This window comes from Sphaerodactylus townsendi, linkage group LG16, assembly GCF_021028975.2.
Source record: "Sphaerodactylus townsendi isolate TG3544 linkage group LG16, MPM_Stown_v2.3, whole genome shotgun sequence".
Classification (NCBI taxonomy): domain Eukaryota; kingdom Metazoa; phylum Chordata; class Lepidosauria; order Squamata; family Sphaerodactylidae; genus Sphaerodactylus; species Sphaerodactylus townsendi.
Genome location: NC_059440.1, coordinates 8,883,030 through 8,894,125, shown reverse-complemented (window position 1 = coordinate 8,894,125; position 11,096 = coordinate 8,883,030). Strand labels below are relative to the sequence as shown.

General features: G+C 48.6%; 1 long non-coding RNA gene across 1 annotated transcript; it reads right to left on the bottom strand.

The window, feature by feature from the left end:
• Positions 1 to 3,241: 3,241 nt before the first annotated feature.
• Positions 3,242 to 8,104, bottom strand: LOC125445486. The gene is made up of 3 exons (XR_007246308.1): positions 8,058 to 8,104; positions 5,762 to 5,824; positions 3,242 to 4,089 (listed from the first exon to the last, which is right to left on the bottom strand). It is a non-coding gene; the product is annotated as an uncharacterized LOC125445486 (long non-coding RNA).
• Between the last annotated feature and the right edge of the window lie 2,992 nt (positions 8,105 to 11,096).

Below are 11,096 nucleotides of genomic sequence, written 5' to 3'. Positions count from 1 at the left end.
TGCCTTTCGCGGCAGCGTCGCCTTTCCCAAGGGCCGTGTCCCGCAATGGCTCATGGATGATGTAGTCCAGCTCTGGCGCGGCTCCTCTTTTTCCACTTTTCAAAGCCTCTTCAAATATTTCACTATTTTTAATTCCTTTTCATTTATTAGGTGTTTTATTTGTATTTTACATTTATTTGATGTCTTGTTTTAAATCATTTTTTTAAAATTTAAACCTTTCTGGAGGCCAGGGGCGTAACAAGGCAAACTGGAGCCCTGGGCAAAACCTCAGTTGGATTCTCCCCCCCCCGCCCCCCATGGGCGGTCACCCCACCACGACCCCCCAAAAATGTTTTTTTTTATTGCATCAGGTCATTGGTGCCTGCAAAGGGGGCATTTGTAGACATATCTGCACCAAAATGACATATCGGCACCACGCGGCAGGAGGAGGCGGAAGGGCGGTGGTCCAATCGGCGCGCTCTCTCTGGACTCGTCACCCCGGAGGCGACGGGGAGGAAGGGAGGGGCTCCCGTCATTGGCTTCAAACGCCCCCCCCCCACTTGGCCAGGCTCTCCCGGGACCCCCCTCCACCCCCTCCCGCCCGTCCTGATCGGGTGCCGCAGATGAGCAAAATCTGCCCCACAGTGCTCGGGAGAGCCCCCCTCCCTCCCCTGGACCACGCCACGCTGATCGCCGCCTTCGCACGAGACCGCACGTGGAGGTTAGGGGGGGGGGGATTCCGCTATCTTCCCAGGCCTCTTTGAGCTTGGCAGCCCCTTAGGACAATGTAGCCGAGAGCCCCTCCTAGGGCGCCACCTTCGCACGAGGCCCCACGTCGAGGTTGTGGCGTGTCCGAGCCTCTTTGGGCAGGGGAGCCGCTGGGGACGCTGCTGCCCTCCAGTGGCCAAAGTCATTAATTACAAGCGCAACTCCCCCCCTCACAACGCGGCATTTCTCAGGTTATAGTTACTATAATGTGCCTTTTTGGGAAGGGGAGCAGCTGTGGAGGGCTCCCCGAGAGCATGCTAACGGCGGGAGAGCGTGGTAACGCGCTCCGAGAACGTGCTAAGGCTACCAGCGATCGTGCTAGGGGCCGCCAGAGAGCGTAGTAACGCGCTCCGAGAACGTGCTAAGGCCGCGGAGAGTGTTGTAACGCTGTCCGAGAGCGTAGTAAGGCGCCGGAGAGCGTGGTAACGCCGTCCGAGAACGTGCTGAGGTTACCGGAGAGCGTTGTAACACTTGCTGAGAGCGTGCTGAGGCTGCCGGAGAGCGTTGTCACGCTATCCAAGATCATGCTAAGGCTGCCGAAGCGTTAGCGCGCGCTCGGGGAGCCCTCCGCAGTGATTCCCCTTCCCAAAGAGGCCCCAACACGCCACATTACAGCAACTATAACCTGAGAAATGCCCCGTGGGGATGGGGGGGGAGGGTCGGCGCTTGTAATTAATGACTTTGGCCACTGGAGGGCAGCAGCGTCCCCAGCGGCTCCCATGCCCAAAGAGACTCGGACACGCCACAACCTCCACGTGCGGCCTCATGCGAAGGCGGCGCCTGGGAAAGGCCGCCCTGGGCTCTCGGCTCCGTTGCCCAAAAGGGCTGCCAGGTCAAAGAGGCTGGGGAAGACAGCGGAATCACCCCGTAGCCTCCACGTGCGGTCTCGTGCGAAGGCGGCGGTCAGCGTGGCGTGGTCCAGGGGAGGGGGCTCTCCCGAGCACTGTGGGGCAGATTTTGCTTATCTGCGGCACCCGATCAGGACGGGCGGGGGAGAGGGGGGTCCCGGGGGAGCCTGGCCAAGTGGTGGTGGGGGGGCATTTGAAGCCAATGACGGGAGCCCCTCCCTTCCTCCCCGTCGCCTCCGGGGTGACGAGAGCCGAGAGAGCGCGCCGATTGGGCCGCCGCCCTTCCTCCTCCTCCTCCTCCTGCCGCTTGATTGGCCGGCGGGGCCGTAAAGGCGGAAGCGTCCAGGGGGTCCCGTGAGCGCAGCGGACGGCGGGGAGAAGGAGGAGGGGGCCCTTCTGCAGGGTCGTCGTGGTGGTCGGTGGGGGGACTCTGACCGCCCCCCCTCCCTCGCTGGCCCTGATGGACGGGGAGGGGCTGTCAGTTGTCTTTTGGAGGCTGGTGCATGCCGAATGCGCCACCGGCAGTCGCGAGACTCTTCGGAGGGCGCGACCCCCCCTGGAAAAGACGGCACCCGTGTCGATGCACCGGTCAACTGGCTGTTCCAATATTGCCCTCTGACCTGCCCGTGGACCAGCCCGGCGGTGGCCAGCAATTATTCCCGTGTCGAATGTCACCAAGCCAAGAGTGCCGGCGGGGCTGGCTGCCGAGCAGGGGGGTGGGGATTTAGGAAGCCTCAGACGCTGGATGACTCAGAAGAGTTCTTTTCATGTTGTGTTAGTTGAAGCAGCGGATTTACTCGGAGTAGACCACCTTGCAGGACGCAATGTAGACAAGAACCGACAGACACACAGTCACCAGTGCAGTTCTATTTATTGTTATCCAGTGACAAAGTGCTTCGCCAGACCACAGGTGTTTTCAGGCACACATCACACTGCTGTCTGTGCTAACTATATACAAAAGTGGTACCAATCAGGTGCCCTCACCTTATCAGGTTTGCACACGGTACAAGCTGGGCACTCGGTACCAATCTGCACACGGCACCTGTTAGGAGGAGAGTCCAGCTGTCATTTAGATTTTGCTCATCTAAACATTTACACAGGTTCTGACAGTGTTTGGTTTGAGTCTCGCTGAGGGAGGAGAGGCCCAGGGGAAATCTTGATGCCAGCCGAGGGCTGCTTGACCCCGTGCCCTGCGGCCAGCCTTGGCTGCCCAGGAAGACTGAACCAGGAATGTTCCACACCCTCCCGTGGGCATTCCTCATTGGAAGATTGTAGTCTGTTTACAACACAACTGCCTTGTGGGGGGAAAATACTTTTTTTGTTTTTTGATCATGACTTAGGTGATGGAGAAGAAGAAGAAGAGTTTGGATTTATAGCCCCCCTTTCTCTCCTGTAAGGAGACTCAAGGTGGCCCGTGAGCTCCTTTCCCTTCCTCTCCCCACAACAGACATCTTGTGAGGTCAGTGGGACAGAGAGTTGGGAGAGGTGACTAGCCCAAGGTCACCCAACAGGAATGTAGGAGTGCGGAAACACATCTGGTTCACCAGATAAGCCTCAGCCACTCAGGTGGAAGAGTGGGGAATCAAACCCTGTTCTCCAGATTAGAATCCACCTGCTCTTAACTACTATGCCACACTGGCTCTCAGATGACAGGGTTGTCCTGTGGGGTTTTCCAGGCAAGAGATGCTGAGAGGTGGTTTGCTGTTGCCTGTATAGCAACCCTGGACACACTCAGTGGTATCCTGATGACCCCCAATTTTGTCATCTCTTGTCCCCCTTTTTCTGTACCCGTGTATACTTTAATGCGGGCATAGAAATGACAGAGCAATCCAACAGGTGTGTGTACTACGTACTAAATTGTATACAACCAAAAACGCGTAGTACACTGACAGGCAACTTCTTGAATATTAATTGTAATTGAACTCCAATACCTCTATACTTCTGTTCACACATACATACAAATTGGTTTATTCATATACTCTTTCTTCTTATAATTATACTGTAAATTCAAATAAATGAAACGTAATAAATTGCCCAATACCAGGTGCATATATAAATTTGATATCTCCCAATGTCACTAGTTACTACAATTCATCAAATATATACATAATGTTCTCTTATAAATGATTCTTAAATGCCCCAGCCAGGATCTATAGAGGCGTTAGCACCTCCCAAACATTCAGTAGAACTCGAAGGATAAGTCGGGATATATGCTGTCAAAAGTCAATTTGTAATCCAAAACGTATCTCAAATATATTGTTGAAGTGGCCTCTTCCAAATTTGTATGAAGCAAATAAACGTCTTATTAAAGGCTCACGATTTTGAAATGGTAAAGCCGTTGTGCAAGGACATAGCAGTTTATGAATGAAATCATGCTCACAGTTTATGAATGAAATCATGCACACGCGTTCGCGTATATGGGTTTTCGGACTTTCTCTTCTTCAAAGCACAGTCAGATTTTTTTCTATTTTGTAAATTGCCATGTTGAAGTCATCTAAGAATACAATGGAAATTATTTAACAGCCTAAAATCACTTTTGCTGTTAATAATATTTTTTAACATTTTTAACTTTTTAAACATTATTGCCATTTGACACCTTACATTTTTACATTTCTTTACCATATACATTCAACTTAAATATCTTTTCATCATATTTATGCTTAAGTGCTTCCACAACATTTCTATAAGAAATATTATATAACTAAATGACATACTTACAAATCCATCTGAATTTTCTTTTCGCTTCAATGGCCATGGTGAAAGCTTCCCAGCTGTGGTCTACCTACTTCTAATTTATATGTTTGCTCTAATTCCTTGCAGGTGTGATGAGGAAAGTGTAATAATGTCTTTACAGATGACTGCTAAAATCCAACTCTTTGTTAAGACCCAAGATGTGGCTTTGGAATCTAAAAATAAATCTCTTCTCTTCCTGTAAAATAAATCTTTGCAAATCCATTGCATTTGTTTGGTGGTATTTTTGTAGAACAGCAAATTTGATATCTAATTCTGTATGTCTTGCCTGTAAGAAATGTGAAACTAAAGGTGCCTCCTCTCTTTTATTTCGAATGTTTGATTTATGTTCTGAAATTCTTATTTTTATGGGTCCAGATGTTTTTCCAGTGTAACTTTTATTACAGGGACAATATATAACATAAACACAATTTTCACCAACTGAGTTGCAGTTGGTGAAGTTATTTAGAGTCCACCTAAAGCCTGATCTTGGATTCTCTATGCACTTAGTGTTCATAGAGTGCTGACACTGTAGGCATCTGCCGCAATTATAGTGTCTTACTAAAATAGGTTTTGTAAGTGTTCTCTGTTGAATATCTGCTCTGATAAGTAGTTGTCTAAGATTGTTAGATCGTCTAAACCCTACCTTGGGTGGACGTGAGCATCCTGGTATATCAGCAATCAGATACCAGTATTTTTTAACTAGTTGTTGAATGGCTGACGATTTGTTGGAAAAATCCAATGCCTACGTAATCTGTCTGGATTGTGGTCTTGTCCGGGGTTTACAATCTCCTTTCCCTGTCCGCCCCCCAACAAACACCCTGTGAGGTGGGTGGGGCTGAGAGTGCGCCGAAGAACTGTGACTAGCCCAAGGTCACCCAGTTGGCATGTGTTGGAGTGCAGAAGCTAACCTAGTTCACCAGATAATCCTGCGTGGCTCAAGTGGCAGAGCGGGGAATCAAACCCAGTTCTCCAGATTAGAGTGCACCTGCTCTGAACCACTACACCATGCTGGATTAATTCAAGGGCCATTTCTCCCAAGGATCGCTGACCCTTTCCCCAGGTAACAACCCAGATTTCCAAACCAACAAGCAATGCTAACATCTGATTGGCCTGAATTTTAAAGAGGGACAGACACTTCTTCCCTTGAGCAAACTGTGATTGAAATGTCTAAGAACAACTGCCTGTCTTCTGGGACTTTCCTAATCTTTCCAGGAAAAGTGGTTGGTTTCTTGATCTGCCCTTTAATTAAAGTTCTCTTGGAGGAACTGGACCTTCAACGAAAGGTGCAGAAGGGCAATTATCTGCTGATAGTACCTTTCCCACCGTGATGAGAGATCTGCAGGAATTATAGAATCAATAATCACATCTCTCAACAGGATAGTTTGCATACCTCTTTTAGGAAAGTAATTCACACCACATGGCCGCAAACCTACCTGGTGGCTTCCATTCAGCATAGCTTGCTTACTTTTGGCTGCCATTGCTGCTAAGCGTCAGCCCTGCAAAAGTAATATGCAGAGAATTAAGCGAGAGGTTTCACCCATACACAACATGTTCTCAATTCTGCTGTTTTAAAATGCTCAGCTGGCATCTTCAACGTTTACTGGTTAAGACTGCAGCTTCAAGCAGAAGATATGTCTCAAAAACACCAGAAAGAGAGAAAATGGCTTTCACAACTGCGCCAAGACTATGGACAGCCGTTGCTCAATTTTGCAGTAAAGAGCCATCCTGCAATGGAGGAAACCAAAAACCAAACAGGATAGTTAACAGCGAAGTTTCGGTATGGGAAATGCGCCCTCTTGCACAGGGGCAATTCTCCTACACAGCTGGTAGGGAGTGACTTGTAGCTCCATGGTTTTCCCCCTAGTTCTTTTTAGTTCCGTGATATCTCCAAAATGTGACAGAAAGAAACAAAGCTTGTTAAAACCTACCATTTAATGGCTTAATTTGTCCGAACCCTGGCATCTAAATTCATTTCTAGGGTGGAGTCCTGGAATCTCTGAGGCGATAACAGAGGTGCATCTGAGCATGGACAGAGTGCTTTTTCTCCTTTACAGTCGTCACAGTATTTGGGGATTAAGAAGAACTTCTAGAATAGATAAGCACGGCTCTTAGTCTTGCTCGAAGAAGAGTTTGGATTTACACCCTGAGTTTCTCAACCTGGCTTACAAACTCTTTCCCTTCTTCTCCCCATAACAGATACCTTGTGAAGTCAGTGGGGGTGAGAGAGTTCTGAGATAACTGTGACCCACCAGCCGACTTCATGTGGAGAAGTGGGGAAAACAAACCCAGTTGACCGGTTTAGAGTCTGCAGCTTATGGGGAGGAGTGCGGAAATCAAACATCAACTGCTCCAGATTATAGTCCACTGCTCTTCTCCAGTGCACGATGTTGGCTCTCCTCCATACCTCTCTTTTTAAGAAAACAAGGACATTTGATGCGAAAGACCTCCACCATACAGTCAGTCGGAGTACACAATACAGACTTTGATGGATCCTGATTTCCCTGTTCCCTGCCCTCTTCCCCCAAAGTCAGAACCTTTCTATATGTTAGAGATTAATAGCATAGAAAGAAATCTGTGTTGCTGAACATGTCATAAACCGTTTGAGCATGTGTCCCCGTGCCAGGGAACTGCAGCTCTTTGTCATGTGCAAAGAGTAAACATGGCCGCGCAATCCGGGTCTGAGTGCAATATATCCCTGTAATCCATAAGTGGTTTTAGGAAGCAATTGTTTAATGTATGATTCCATTGATGATTAAATAATCAGTGACCTTTCCCTTTTTATCTTCCTGATGGAAGAAAACAAGAATTTAGAATTAAATTCTTCTTTATTTACCCATCTAACTTTTTCTATATTTTTATTTATTTCTATTCCTCTTTTCTTTCTGTTCTCTTTTCTTCTCTCTCTCTCCTTCTTCAATAGACTTGTATTCAAAGAAGAAGAGTTGAATTTATATCCCCCCTTTCTCTCCTGTAAGGAGACTCAAAGGGAATTACAATCCCCCTTCCCTTCCCACCCCCCACAACAAACACCCCACCCCCCATTCTTTGCTAAGGAGATGGGGGCTACCCTTTTGAGGGTCCATAACTTTGGCCCCCCTGAACCAAACTGCACCAAGCTTGGGGGTGCCATCAGGACAGTCTCCAGATGATACCCTGAAATTTTGGTGCCAATACATCCAAAAATGCACCCCCTGCAGAAACATCCCAGAAATTTGCCCAAGAACTTTGTCCTGCATTGAGTTTTCTGCATTCCTGTCAATGGGGGTTGCAGGCTGGAGGGGGGGGGGCACATTTCTGAAGGCACAGTCTCAAAACTTTCGGGGTCTCATCAGGAGACTTCCCTAATGATATCCCCCAAGTTTGGTGCAGTTTGGTTCAGGGGGGCCAAAGTTATGGACACTCAAAACTGTAGCCCCCATCTCCTATTAGCTCCCATTGGAAACAATGGGGGAATGGGGCACCCCTTTTGGGAGTCCATAACTTTGGACTCCCTGAACCAAACTTCACCAAACCTGGCTGGTATCATCAGTAGGGTCTCACGAAGATACTCTGAAATTTTGGTGCCGCTAGCCCAAAAACTGCACCCCCTGCAGGCCAAAAACGGAAAACCACTAAAAATACCCAAAAACGAACCCTGCATTTTTGATGCCCACCACAAGGTCAGCAGCTGCCCACCTTGCCCAATGGGCATTACAACCCTGCTGGAGGCTGCACTGCGCAAGCACCTACTTTAGCCAATCCTTCCTCGGAAAGGGCACCAGAACTTTAACTCCCAGCATGCCTCTGAAGCAGAGAGGCGGAGTTCCTCACGCTTGGAATTATGGGCTTTGTATTTTTAGGGGGGTGAAGGTGAAGTCCTTGACCTGCGCAAGGAGGCCCCCTGCTGGATCCTTTAGGAGCCGTTGCAGGCGCGAGATTAGCGAAGGATCAGCTGGGAGCATCCTTGGAAGATACAGGTAAGGAGGCTGCAGGTGAGGCTAGGAAAAGGGAAGGCAGGGACAGAGATGCCTCTGCCAGGATTTTGGCTTTGGACAAAGTCAAAAGGATCACTCTGATGGAAAGGATCTCACCGCTGTAGGAAGGATTGCCAACTGACCAGAAAAGTGAAGCCTTGGGCTGCTCTTGTGCTTTTAAAGAGGCAACTTGATATGCAGAAACCCACAAACTTGCCAATGCTTCCCCATCCAGCTGTTTGTTAAGGAACATCTGATAAAGAGCAATACTGGCTTTCATTGCAACATGGCAAAAGACTGGGTATATTTTGAGGCAAAGGAGGAAAGACAGGACTTCTGCAGCTTATTGTAAAAAATAATAAATTCTGCCGGAAGGGATTTGTCATGCTAGTCTATTGCTGCAAAAAACAATTTTAAAAGCCCTGAGTCTCGCCCTGAATGAACCAAGTTGTCATGGCACAATGTGCCGTTCTGTTGTATGTTATCATGGGGTTCTCTCTCTCCATCACGTGAACATTCTTCCAACAGCACATGAGCGCTGTTACTTCCTCAAGAATCTAATAACTGTAGAAAGGGAGAGAGAGAGAGGCATCTTTCTTCCCCTTTTTGGTCCAATAAGTTGCAGCTGCTGAAATTTCCTTTCCTGCACAATTATGAAAGGTACAGGAATCCCTGCTTTTCCTCTTGCACCTGCCACTAATGTGGGGTTGCTGTGGCATTTGAAGCTTTCCCTTGCATAGCTGTGCCTCTTACACCTGATTACAGGGCAGGCAACAGTGTTTATCTCTGATCCTCTGAAGATGCCAGCCACAGATGCAGGCAAAACGTCAGGAGAAAATGCTACTGGGACACGGCCATACAGTCTGGAAACCAGTGTTGGGATCCAAAAATTTTAGTAACAGGTTCCCTTGCCAGCCCCTCCTCAGCAAAGGGGGCAGAGGCGTACCTAGGCAAACCTGAGCCCTGGGCAAAACCTGAGTTGGATGTCCCCCCCACCATGACCCCCAAAAATTTTTTTGCACCAGGTCATTTCTAAATCATCATCACATTATAGAAAATGCCCCAACTCACAAATCTGAACACAGCAATGGTGAAACACACAGGTTCTTTGATAGAGACTGGTGAGATAAAAGGTACGAAAGGCTGAGAATCCATGAATTGCAGTACCTGAAAGGGATTAACCCAGTTCAGGGAGTTACATTATTAGTCGCAATTGCTATATGGAACCTTCACGTTCAAAGGCAGGATGCCTCTCGGGGAGGCGAGGGCGTGGAGATGGGAAAGCGGACCCAATTAGTAACCCCCTCTCGGCACACACAAATAATTAGTAATCCACTCTCAGGAACTGGTGAGAACCTGCTGGATCCCACCTCTGCTGGAAACCCCACAACACCCCAGTGTTTATCTCTGTGCTTCGCAAAACTTCACCAGCTGATACCTGTACGTTGTGCTGCTCTTAAGGAACCACAACCAGGCCTGGCTGTTCTCACCTGGTGAGTTGGCAATCCTGCTCTAGTTTCAGAGGCAGACCAATGACCTTGATATGGTTTTAGACTTTTGGATGTTTGTTTGGATAGGGTAAGCAACCTTGAGGATTCATTTCAGCCATGCGGAGGCAGAATCATGTAAGTCAGGGGTGTCCAATTCGGGACCTCCAGATGTTCATGGACTACGATCCCCATCAGCCCTTGCCAGCGCCATGCTGGCAGGAGCTGATGGGAATTGTAGTCCATGAACATCTGGAAGGCCAGAGTTGGACACCACTGATGTAAGCCCTTCTGAGCTCTTTGGAGCAAGGGTGGGAAAAGTGAGAGCAATGGCCATGCCTATGGAGGTTGCAAAGAATTATCCTCAGGCCAAACTGCATCAGAGCTGTTTGATTTCTAAATTTCACCTACCCTAGTGGATATTCAACATCACCCACCCTAGCAGAGGGAGGGGGAGGGGAGGGAGGGGTGGCATGCAAGGGAGGGAAGGGGAGGGGGCTGGCATCTGGACCTGGCCCGCCCACTCTAGCGGAGGGAGGGAAGGGGAGGGACGGTTGGCATGCAAGGGAAAGGAGTGAGTGAAGGGTGGCATGCAAGGGAGGGAAGGGAAGGGGAGGTGAGGTTTGGTGTGTTGCTGCCCTCTGGTTTTGCACTGTGACTGTGGGGTGTTTAGCTTGCGAGTGGTGTGGCAATGTGGAATAGTGGGCTTGTGGGCTGTAGAGAATTGTACTGAATTGCCTTGTCTTGGTTTATTGCTCCGATTCTGCAAAATTGTGACGGTTCGTCGAGGCTCACAATTGTTTCAGCGGAATCAACAGGGAGTCTTCCTCTTCTCCCCAGTTGTCATGATAAGGTGAGCGTGCCATGCACTTTGGCCAGTGTGGCGTAGTGGTTAAGAGCAGGCGGATTCTAATCTGGAGAACCGGGTTTGATTCCCCACTCCTCCACCTGAGTGGCAGAGGCTTGCCTGGTGAACCAGAGGTGTTTCCGCACTCCTACATTCCAGCTGGGTGACCTGGGGCTAGTCACAATTCTCTCAGAACTCTCTCAGCTCTACCTACCTCACAAGGTTCTGTTGTGGGGAGAGGAAGGGAAAGGAGTTTGTAAGTCCTGCTTACAAGAGAGAAAAGTGGGATATAAATCCAAACTCTTCTTCTTCTTGTATAAGAATGAGCTGCTACTGGTGGAGTCGCAGGATTCGGTTTCTCCTAAGCCACAAACTCACTTGGGAGATTTGACAAAGTGCAATCTCTCACCCTTTGATCCCTTCCATTGCAATAATAGTAATACATTGTTGTATGCATTGCTCAGAACATGTATGTAAAGTA